The sequence below is a fragment of the Bactrocera tryoni genome, chromosome 2 (genome assembly GCF_016617805.1).
Source record: "Bactrocera tryoni isolate S06 chromosome 2, CSIRO_BtryS06_freeze2, whole genome shotgun sequence".
In the NCBI taxonomy this organism is placed as follows: Eukaryota; Metazoa; Arthropoda; class Insecta; order Diptera; family Tephritidae; genus Bactrocera; species Bactrocera tryoni.
In genome coordinates, this window is record NC_052500.1 from 65,926,614 (window position 1) to 65,939,319 (window position 12,706).

Genomic DNA, 12,706 nt, shown 5'->3' on the forward strand with positions numbered 1-12,706 from the left:
TAAGCTGTTAATCTTATATATACTCAAGTAGTGTTTATATATTCTACCCATTAAATGAAAATAAATGGCAAACAAACCAAAAATAAGTGTCTTGGCGGCAATTTTCCTAAAATACGTTAATAACAACAAATTATGACAGACAAAACCAAACATCACACATATTCTCGGCATGTTATAATGATTCGTCAAGCTCAATTGTATATGCGCTTTGTTTTGACTGTCAGTCAGCTGTTGTGGCAGTTGGCCGCAGACGTTTGCCTGTGGTGCAGAATGTCAGTTGTGACGATTTGTTTGACAGTTAGACCAACATGCATGCATATATAATTATGTATATACTCATATGAAGTATATACATATATATACTTGTATGTATATGCGCTGAAGCATTGAAGCTGCAACATTATAAATTTACTTTAATCAACAATATTAACGCCGCAGTAATTACGCGGCCAAAGAGCAAGTTCGAAGCTACTACAGCTTGTAGCTGCTCATAAAATATGTATGTATGTATGCATGTATTTATGTTGTTTCTGCTTTTGAGTTGCGTTGTTTTGCCTGCGCTCGTTCGATCAGTCATCACCAGAACACTAAGAGTTGCTTAAAAACTCTTCGGGGCAATAATTTTTGTGGCAAATTTAACTTCAACGCGCCAACAACTCATCATAATTATCTACACATAATCAAGTTTATTGTGTGCAATAAAAAGAAGCACAACTTGCCGGTCAGTTGTGCAGACATAAATATGCACACGTACACACGTGAGTTAAAAATTGTAGAGAAAATATTAACTTCGGTTGCTATTATACCCTTAACAGGTTGGTTTGTACGGTAGCTATATGCTATAGTAGTGCGATCGGAACAATTTCTTCAGATATTGTGCCGTTGCTTTAGAAAGTAATAAATACCAAAATTTGTGCAAATATTTTGTCTAGCGAAAAGGTTTTCTATACAAGAACTTGATTTTGTTTGGTCAGTTGTATGAGTGCTATATGCTGTAGTGAACCGATCTGCATAATTTCTGCGGACATTACATTTTGGACAATAATTTATGCCAAATTTCTTGAAAATATCTCAACAAATAAAAGAGTTTTCCATACAAGCTCTTGATTCCGATCATTCAGCTTGTATGGCAACCATATGTTATAGTGATCAGTTTTGCACAATTTCTTCGGGGATTATATCACTGCCTTAGGAAATACTCCATGCCAATTTTTTGAAAGATATCTCATCAAATAAACAAGTTTTCCGTAGATGCACTTGATTTTGATCATTCAGTTTGTATGGCAGCCATATGTTATAGTAATCTGATCTGAGCAATTTCTATAGAGATTACATCGCTGCTTTAGAGAATAAACTATACTAAATTTCTGGAAGATATCTCTTTAAATAAAAAAGTTTTCCGTAGAAACACTTGATTTTGATCGGTCAGTTTATATGGCAGTCATATGTTATAGTAATCTGATCTGAGCAATTTCTATAGAGATTACATCACTGCCTTAGAAAATAATCTATACCAAATTTTAGCAAGATATTTCATCAAATAAAAGAGGTTTCGAATGTTTTTTCTGTGTCTTCCAAACTTCTTTTAAACTTAATACAGCCTGTCCAGGGTATAAATATTAAGCCGCGTTAAAACAACTCGAAAACACTGCTGCAAACAACAAACACATAAGCAAAAACCGTAACACAGTCGCATAAACATACATACAAACATACACACACCACCGTGTTGCATGCCGCGTTTGATTGTCTTCATAAAATAAGCCACTACAGCATGTAGCACTCTGTTTTTTCGAAGTTTGGCTGCGTTGTTGCTTTTCATTTTCCATTTTATTTTGTCATTTCGGCCAGCAAATTTGGGCGCTTCCAACGCTTTTCATCTGTTTTACATACATACATATGTACGTCTGCAGGCTTATATAACAACCTTACGTGGAGTGCAATAAACTCATGTTGTTTTGTGGTGTTGTAAATTTTCAACATAACGGTTACTTAATACGAGAGAATTGTCTTTAGCTACAAGTTACACAAATTTGCTTACACATGTTCATATGCTTGTGTAAATGGCATGTATGTATGTCGGCATATAAGAACAAAGAACTATGAGAGTGCAATTTCGGTGAAAATTTCTTTGAAGTTAACACCTTTCAGCATAACGTTACATAACATCTGCTCATAAATGGTGGGTACAATTTTTAATTGTCGACAAATGTCTTTTTATGGCTTTCATAAATTTGAATGACTTTTAGAATCTTGTTATGGTGTTTTTAGTAAACAATAAGTGGAATCTGTAACTGGGAAGAAAAGCGTTTTTTCCAATCAGCTATTCAGATATAATATTTGGCATAAAGTTTGCATTATTATTGAGCGGCTCATACTAAAGAATAATCTCTGATTGTACCATTACCATTACATACATTTCCTTATTGCAAATTCAGAAGGTATTCGAGTCTAAATATCAGTATTTGAAGCTTTGTTCGGTGAAATTTTAAGAGAACGCAGAATGAATTTCAAACAAAAAAGAAATTAAAACATTTTCATAAAGTCATGTGTTCTTGCAGTATAGTGAGAAAAAGGGCAGGTCGTCATCATTAAGATTTCTGCCTTTATGGTTATAAAAAATGTAAAAAATTAGGGATTCTTGTATAGAAAAAGTGTCACTATCGTATAAACCAACAAAAGTATATAAGGAATTTCAAAAAATATCGACTGCACCAAAATAAAATAAAAAATAAAATTAATTTGTGTTTATTTTCTCAAAATTTAAAGAAATCATACAGTTTCATGTATAATTCCGAATAAATTGGCATATTAGAACTTTAGGTATTATGACGGTAGCTTCAAAAAATAAAAAATTGTTAGAAAAATATAAAATTTTTCTTGCTCAGCTAGAACATATTTGGTTTGGCATGACACTAAAACGACTCTCACTTTGATTTTATTTTGAAATTGGAAATAATATTTTTGGAGGATAATAATCGATTTTTACGAATTTCTGGGCTTTAATACCAGCTTAATATCCATATACTCGTATACACATATCAATTTACTATGACTTCAAGGCAACTATTCTGCAGAAAATGTTCACCATAGAAAACTACTGAGCGTACTTAGACTCAGCATTCATTATTGTGTAATATTCGACCGAATAGACCACGTTCAGCAGAAGAAAATATTTGGCAGCCGTAGTTGAGAGTGTACACGAAGACCGTTAAGAGTTCGCAGCAACTCGGACTGTCGTATGGAACGACTTGCCGCATTTTACGTTCATATCTTAAATTGAAAGCGCATAAATAAGGCTTGTTCTATAGGCTCTTGGAAAGTTCTAGGGTGATCTGACGTTTTCCAGCCAATTTTCTGACGATTGGCCAGCATTCCTGTGAGGATATGTAAAGTCTTAAAGTCTATGAGGACAATGCCGCTTCGATTCAGACTTTGGAGCAAAACATCACGCGTGCGATTCGGGATGAACCGCGGAAGCCGCGTCTGTGTTTTTCTTTAAAAAAGTAGGAAACCTCGAAATGGAGCACCCCACTTCCCCAAGCAGCAGAGTAACAAGTATCATAGTACATGTTTTTCTTTCTGGCAGGTTTCTGAAAGGAACATATAGTATAACGGCGGGAATTTTGTTCTGCTGGTCATTATAGTATTTTTTTACTTTTTTTAAAACTCCAAAAAAACAAGATTGAATAATTTTATTTTTTATTTTATACACACTGCTTGTCAAAAAAAAATTATTAAATTTTATTTTCTTTTTTTTCAGAACAAATTTTGTTGAAACATTGAAAGAGCTTCTCTATAGAAAAGGTAAGTGAATTTTTTATGGTAAACTTCTGAAAGTTTTCGGCTTTTTATAAATTTAAGATTAATTTACTTAAACAATAAAGTTTTCATAAAAAACAATAACATAAACAAAACATAAACAATTTTTAAAAATTTATTAATACTTATATAAAAAAATATATATTTTAATTAAAAATATTATATTTTAGTCGAAGAGAAAATCCTGTTGCACATTAAAATTGGTTTTTTATTTTCAAAGCCTTTTGTAGCTAATGAATTTTGATTAGATTAGAGTTCCCTCAGGTAAATTGTTTGAAAAATTTTGTACTCAACAAGAATTAGCGATATAAAAACGTTTACCCTATTCGGTTCATAAGCTACAGCATTTTTAGTAAAACACAGCTTTTTTGCATTATTTAGACAGGAAACCTTGAATGCTCAGTGACACATTTTAAAATAAAAAAGTCTTGCTTGCAGTGATATTATTTTCTCTCTATACATTTTCATTTTTGGGCATTAATTACTTATTAGAGTTTTTGGTTCACCTTAGTATGTATTATATGAGAAAATGCTTACATCATGAAAATAGAAATTGAGCCTTTTTCCTGAACAAATATTTGGGGAGCTTTGTTTTTGCTGTATTAGAAAAGCCTAAGAACCATGCTTAGTAGATTATCCGATTATGTAGACAATGTCTTATTTATTCTATCTGAATTGCCGTGAAATCTAAATAAAATATCGGACGCCGTGTATAAATTTTGATAATAATTCGAACTTAGGCGCCGCCCACCATATTTTTTTCATAAAGAAAAAAAAATAACACAACATTGGGTGTATTTTACATAGGTATCTGCTGACGACAGCCTTACCCACTGCACTCAAAAACCTAACGGATTTAATTAATGTGTTGACCACCGCCTGAAAATGCCAAGCAATTTTCAGTACCGATTTGTAGACTGGAATGGATACACAAACCACCTAGGTATAGCTCGAGACACATCTCAAACCTCTGCCGTATTTTGGGTCCGGCAGCCGGTAGCAATCCAACTACACATTCAACTGACAAAGTGTTTTACCCGTTTTTGGAATTTAACCACGACCACGGCGATACTTCCCGAGTGGCCAGTCCATATGAACAGGTTGGAGCGAACTTCAAGGACCCCTGCTCTCCGTGCTACCAGAATTAAGTTTCCGGTCAGACTTCGTAGCGGAGACTACTGAGTTTCCATACTGCTCTGGAGGGATAAAAAAACTGCTTTTGTTTACATGTCCCATTAAATTCGATTTTAGATTTGCAGTTCAACCTTAGCGGGACTTGTCGGGTATTAAGTAGACCCCTAACTCTCACCTAAGAAAATACAATAAGTTTAAGTTTCATACCATCAGCACGCTAGTATAAATTTTATACAAGAATTTTTTTTACATATTTCATGATAGATAAGTAATTGTATCAGGAACCAAAAATGATAAATTCTAAAGTCAAGGGGCTTACAGACATTCGTGTAGTATATACTTGTATACCTATACTTAGTATATGCATAAAAGACTTGCCTACTCACATATAAAAACCGCTTTTAATATGCTAATAACTGTTTAAAGAAACCCCCCATAACAGCTGTCTTGATTTTTTATATAAACGTCAATACCAGTTTTGCAGTGATTTAACGGTAAATGTCATGACAGCACTGCTAAACTACAATATTATATGCGTGTGTGTGTGTATTTTAAAACGGCTGACTCACCTATTTGCATACTGGCTTAATAGACACATCATTTCATTGGGAGCAGCAACAGCATTTCTTTTCTGAAAAACAACAACAAAAGTTTAAAAATATATCAGACTTGTGACTGTGTTGATTTACATATTGTGACGAAATTAAATCACACATGTACAAATATTTATGTATTTATACTTGTATATATATTATATATTTCTATAAAAGTATGTTTGTATACATTTCCTCAAGCGTCAAGTTGCCAAAGCCGCAACTTTGAATGATTGAAAGAATTCTTGTTGAGCAAAGTTGATTGAAAATTCAAATAAGGCAAAACATGATTGAGGCATAAATGTCAAGCGGGCATACTGAAGTGCGTTAGACGTATGTACATGTGTAGATTAGCATATTCATTTGGAACTAATGAGCTGCTGAGTTTCTTTGAGAATGGGGAATGGTTTTAATAAGAGTGGTTGGGTTTGTGGCAAAAAAACTTTAATGATTTGTTTGGTTTTATAGTAGATTGTTGTGTTTTATGTTAATTTATTCTTATTTAAAATAAAGAAAGATAAAATTAGATAAAATAAATATGTAAAGTGAAAGGCAATAAATCAAATTAAAACACACAAATAAACAACATTGACATTAACAATGTAATATTATAAATAAATAATGCGTTTTATATATAATATTGATTTGAAAGAGACCATTGATCCCAAATTAAAAATAAAATTAAATTTAAATTGAAATCTTAACTTCATATATTTTGAAATAAAATTTACGGTATTTATTTATTTATGTACATAAATATTACTTACCTTCTTCCGGGTGAGTGGGTGGAAATTGCCTTCCGCATCATCAGTGCTGTCGTCACTGTCACAGCAGCGGTATGTGCCACTTTCAAGTCACTGAAAACTCCACCTCTAAGGAACCGTCGCCCATCCTGGGAACACTTCAGCGTGGCGTTCAATTTTTTTCATTGATAGATATGTATTCATCGTCGTCTTCTGTCGCGTCGCAGTAATGACGGCTCTTCGATTATTCCCATTATGTGGATGTACTTTTTGAAGTATACGTGACCGGATAACAGCTGGGTTGTATAAAAGACGACTTCTTCGAATTTACAGCTTGTCCATGGGAATAGGTATTTTATTGGTTGGCCATCCATCTGCCTTGACTCTCATGCTTCCATCTTTGTTGCCATGTTGTTATCGAATCTTTCTTTACTTATTCTATTGAGCTCTTGTTATGATAGTTTCTTTAGCTCCCACTTCCTTCGTATGCCAAAAGGTTAATGGGGCATTACCGCTTACAACTAGTATTGCATCTGACAACTAATATTGAGCTTTGTTGCGGTGCCACTACCTTAACGGTTTTTCTTTTTAAGAGCGTCTGCCCAGATCTCAGTTCCGTATAATAGGACGCTGATTTTCGTCGACCCAAAGAGCTTCTCATTTTCTTGGCTGGGGCCTCCTATTTTAGTCATTAGTGTGCTGAAATTGGAGATGATTTTTGCTGCCTTTCCTGCGGCGTGCTGGATTTGTACCCAGAAGGTTGGTCTGGAGTCCAATCTTACGCCTTGGTGGTTTACTGCTTTTTGTGTTCTAAGAATATCCGTAGTCATTTGCTTACTTGTTTCTAGGGTATGTGCTCATTTGTTTGCAGTAGTAGCTCTGTTTTTTCTGTAGCGAGCTGGTGGTTGTGTGAGTCGAGTCATGCTTGCATCCGTATCATGACCTGATGAAGCTTTCTTCGCGCTTCTTATGTGTCTCGTGCTTTAATTACTGATGGAATATCGTCCGCATAACCAGTTAAGTGCCATTCGTCTAGCATTTCAAATCTTAGTGTAGCGTCGTAGTTGATGTTCAACAAATCAGGGCTTAGAATGAATCCTTGTACTGCTCTTAACGTGACGGCCATCTGTCGTGATCTCTTTCTAGTTTAGTACAGCAGTTTTCTGTTACCACGGTAGCTCCGCACCATAGCTCTGAGGTAGTCATATCCACCCCTCTATCCCTGTTGAAAGCGTTTCGAACATCTAAAATCGCCAGCAAAACTATTCTTTTGTTTTTATACCATCTATGTTGTGCGGCTTCTACACTTTCAGTGACATATTTTATAGCTCCTAGAGTTGATCCGCAGGGTCTAAAGCCGTGTTGTCTAGGAGAGAGTGGATAGTGCACGGTATGCTGATGACAAGTTGGCATCTTACTGACTAGCACTGACTGTTGACTGCTTTTTTTTTAGGGTTCAGGAAATATTCTAGCGTCGAGGCAGGCATTGTACATATTCAATAGTACTGCCGTTCGATCTGCAGCGTTTATTTTCATGATTTCTACTGGGATTCCGTCCGAGTTGGGTGATTTGTTGGCCTTGAGCTTGTCAGTGGCTAGTTGTAGCTCTTCGAGGGTAAACTGGGGGATTTGCGGAAATCTTAGTGTTTGTTCTGGATCACTAGCCCTTTTTCATGTGTGGGGAAGAGTACGTTTGTGATCCATATTAGCGACAGTTAAGTCAAGTGGCTTTGCTCGAGCAAAAAACAAAACAATAAATATATATATATGAAATAAATCAAAAAATTAAATGAAAATTAAATTAAAAATCAAATTCTAATGTAAATTAATGTCAGTTTAAAGTTAATTGTAATTAAAATTCTAAAAATAAAAATTATATTAAGACTCGATTATTTACGGTTTAGAAAAATAAATTTTTATTTATATTATACTTAAACCGAAAAAACAATATATATTTATAACAAATCAATCAAATTTATATTAAAAAAAATTTCGACCCGAAAATCACATCTTTCCTTTGATTAAGCGTAATTATAATTTTATCAAAATCAAATTAAATTTTTGGGACTAAAATTGAAGTATTTCAATTAAAATTTATAATAATATAATAAAATAGTATTAGTAATATTAATTTTATTAAAATATATAATTAAATAATTTTAATTGAAATTCTGCCATTCTAGTTCTAAAAATACAGTTTGAGGATAAAATAAGCTTACTCAAGGGCAAAGACGTGGCTAATAATAAAAAAATTTTATTTAACTCCTTATGCTTCTATGCACTAGAAAAACTGCAAATAGCGGACATTCGATTGTTATAGTTTCTTGTTATATAAATAGCGAAGGTGGAACTTAATTAACCGGATTTCTTAAGTATTGATATTTATTTCACTCTCACTTTATTTTATTGCATACTTGAAAGCTTTCAATGTTTGAAATGATCTTGATTAGACTACTACGGAGGCGTAAAACAGGTTAGAAAATACTGAAATGAATTGGAAAGCCACTTACTATATTATGTAAATATTATATAATACATGAAGCAGAAACAATATAACTGTTTTAAAACTCTTTTTAAAATCTTCGCTTACATCAGCAGTCTTTTGGCTTGTTTAAATAATAATTGGAAATTTCAAGAAACTTTTCTATTAACTTTAAATTAAAATTAAATTGAAATGTTAAAGTTGGGCTTTTAAGGCTTTTTAATCTTTTTAAATTTTTTAACATTTTTTTTTTTCAATTGTAAAACTGAACAGAAAATATTAAGTTTGCCTTGAAGTTTGTAACACCGAGTAGAAAATGCCATAGTCCCATGTTCATCTTTCTGCCTATGTATATAGTATATCGATCTGTAATTTTACACATATCGTCGTGCAGGCGAAGGAAAAACGAATAATAGAAACCACTCACATGGTATTTAAGTAAATTTTGAGTTTTGGTTACAAAATGGTTATATGTTGGTTATAAACTGGTTGGTTTTTTTATAACAAATATATAAATTTGTTGGTTATATATATCGGTTATATGTTGGCTATATTAGTTATATGTTGGTTATATAGTGGTTATATCTGACAGCGAAAGCTAAATATTTATGCTAATAGTGAATCGTAAGCTATAAAAAAGTCAATTTCTATTTTTTTGATAATACGTGGTTTTGCATTTTAGGGGACAATATACTCTTCTCCCCAAGAAACTGCTCATTTCTCAGAACCGCCGATATATGACCATTATAGGACAAAGATGTCATACAGATTGATTGATCAATACGAAGTGCTTGAAAACTTTTTAGTTGACAAAATATCTTCACGAAATTTGGCATAGCTTATTGTCTAAGAAGACTATGCAATCTCCGAAAAATGTATGTAGATCGGAGCTCTATAGTTTATAGATGTCATAACTAAACTGGTCGTACAAAATCAAAATCAAGATAATTTTATACCCTTTTATGCTACAAGAAATGCATCTGTTGAGGGTATTATGGCTCCGGTGCAGTTGAAGTTGACGTTTTTATTTGTTTTTTTTAGCTGACACAAAAGACTTAAGCAACGAACCTGACACTGTTGTGCAAACAAAATTCAACGCCGAAATTTTAATGTCAATATTAGTAATGATAATGTAATGTGAGCTATTAAACTTCGAATTTGGCTTTTTTTAATCCTAGTAAGGATTTTTTTTTGCCTACAAGACGCTCTAAAATACTAAAAGCATTGCTGTGACTTCTGTGATGAACTACACGAAGTAGTTCATCATTATTGGAAATAAAAAAAACTTAATTAAATTTTCGAATATATATGTATATAAAAAGAAAGGAAATTTAACATTTCATAAAAATTTTATAAATTCATGCATTCAATTCAACTTATATGTTATAAAGCACCCAATTCTCTGTAGACCTAAAAATTTAACCTACAGTCACATATAATCAATATATCGAGGCATAAATTAGAACGTGTCACCGCCTGCCGTGGCAGCTACTGTACGCCACATTTTAATGAGAGCAAGCGCTACATGCAAACTACCAAGCCAGCATGAGATTGTAAAGCAAACCAAAAGAAATAAATAAATAAACAAAAACAATATTATTCGGAGCAAGCGCGCCACTGTGCAAAAATTGTTTTTCTTTTCTTGTTGTTGTGCATTGACATGGCGTGGCGCGCGTGAAAAATGTCACAAAAATTTTAAATGAATATATCGGTCAGCAAACGCACGAGTATTTTACCTATATTTATTATGTTCTTATTTTGTTGGTCTGTTAAATGTAAATTCTACACACACAGGCATACAAAGAGGCACGCCAGAAAATGTTTATCAGCCTGACTGACGCAGCAGCGTTTAGTGCAATTTGTCTGTTGTAAGTGTGGCAGCCACAGACAGTTCGATAACTGACCTTATGCGCTTTGTTGTTATTGTTGGCAGTTTACATTTTTTCTGTACTGAGCATTATTTCATTTTAAATTATGTAAGTTTTTTTTGTGTGTCGGCACAGCCGCAATCATTCTGATTGTGTCAACGTCAATCGCGTCGGACGTTTGCGAAATGAATCGCGTGACATGTGTGATGCTGGCGTGACGCCAAAATGATGGAAAGGTAGATAGCTTGGCACATACAACTTATAAACTTGCTTACAACACATACACTGGCTCGCATGCGCTTGAGGGAGTTTGTGTTATTCTTAAAAATGCATTTCGGGGCGCTTTTAATTAATCGAAATACGTCTTTATGCTCAGAGTTTGTGAGTTTTTCCTTTGCAAAAAATTATTTTATTATCAAACAAATAATACACCGAAAAATTGTGTTTAGTATAGAATTTATGTTCGAATTCGAGCGTCGGCTTATATAGGAATGAGTACTCGAGCCTTTAAATACGCGTTAATGAAAAAAATATTAACAAGTCTCTTTCAAATTCAACTATGAGCATTTCGAACTTCGAAAATTTCACTATAAAAATTCGAAAATTTGAGTACCAAAGAAACTATATATCCAAAATTCGAATATACAAAAATTCAAATGACAAAAATATGCAGTTCAAAATTTATGAACATTTCGAACTTCGAAAATTTTACCATGCAAATTCGAAATTCGAAATTTTGAGTATCAAAGAAATCCAAAATGCAAATATACAAATATTCAAATTTTAATCGAAATTCGAAATTTAAATACAAAATATTCGAAAATCGAAATTTCAAGTCATAAAGAAATCAAATATTAAAATTTCGAAAATCGAACATATTCAATAATAATTGGAAATTCGGTTGTTGAAAATTGGAACATAGAAAATTTTTAATATAAAAAATGAGCAATTCAAAGATCGAAAAATGCAAAAAAAAATTTAATTCGAAAATATAAAATTTTAATTTAAACAACATAAACATTGTAAAGTCAACTAACTACAAAGATTTAGTTTTCAGTGCAAAATTCAATCGATTGTTGAAAATTTGGATATAAAGAAATGTATGTACATACATATGTATATAGTATCTATCAGTATAAATCTTCAATTATCATATTCTAAGTATCACTTTTGCTTACTTATTTGCACATCAATGATACGCTGCTGAATTTAGCTTTAATTAATAGTAAAAAACTTTGAATAGAAAAACTTATTTCGCAAATTATTCAAAAATTCAAATCACAAAAATTTTAAATTCCAAACTCAAAGATTGGATATTCGATTATTAAATTGTTCAAAAATCGAAAAATTAAAACAATACTAACTTTTAAATGGAATATTTTAAAGTCACAAATTTTAACAAAAAAGTTTTAAACACGAAATTCGAATATTGAAAATTTGGATGTAAAAAATGTATGTATCTATCAGATCAGATCTTTAGTTATCACATTTGTCAAGATACATATTTATTTGCTTATCTGTAGCAAAACCCTTCGACTAGAGAGATTTCAAAGAAATTACTGCCCAAATTCACAATTCGAAATTTCGATTACTGGCAATATCAAATTTAAAAATCAAAAAAAAAATTAAGTACTAAAAGTTTTAAATTCAAATACTTCAAATTCGAACACTGAAAATTTTAATAAAAATTTCGAAAATCGGAAAAATCACGCAATACACATTTTGAAATCGAATATTCTAAATTAGACTACAAAAAAATTTTAATATAAAAAATTTTAAATTCATAAATCCAAAAACTTAAACAAGAAAAGTTTTTAATTTGAAATTCGAATATTATATTTCGAAAAATTAACTGCGCAAATTCAAATTCGAAAATTAGAAAAACCAAACTTAAAAATCAGAAATTTCTCATACCAAAATTTTAAAATTCGAATTTCGAACATGGAAAATTTTATTAAATTTTCTATTTCGGAAATCGGAAATTCGAATAATAAAAATTTTTAAATCGAACATTTTAAATTCGATCATAAAAAATTTTAATACAGCAAATTTGAAATTCATAAA

At 32.1% G+C, this 12,706-nt stretch overlaps 1 protein-coding gene across 7 annotated transcripts in view; it reads left to right on the top strand.

Annotated features, from left to right (window-relative positions):
* The window catches only part of LOC120767633 (pneumococcal serine-rich repeat protein), a 164,238-nt gene that overhangs the window by 77,565 nt on the left and 73,967 nt on the right, over positions 1-12,706 (top strand). For all 7 annotated transcript variants that reach the window (XM_040093795.1, XM_040093793.1, XM_040093794.1 and 4 more), the window contains exon 3: positions 3,764-3,807. The gene's annotated coding sequence lies outside the window, so the exon portion shown is untranslated. The remainder of the gene's footprint in view (positions 1-3,763; positions 3,808-12,706) is intronic.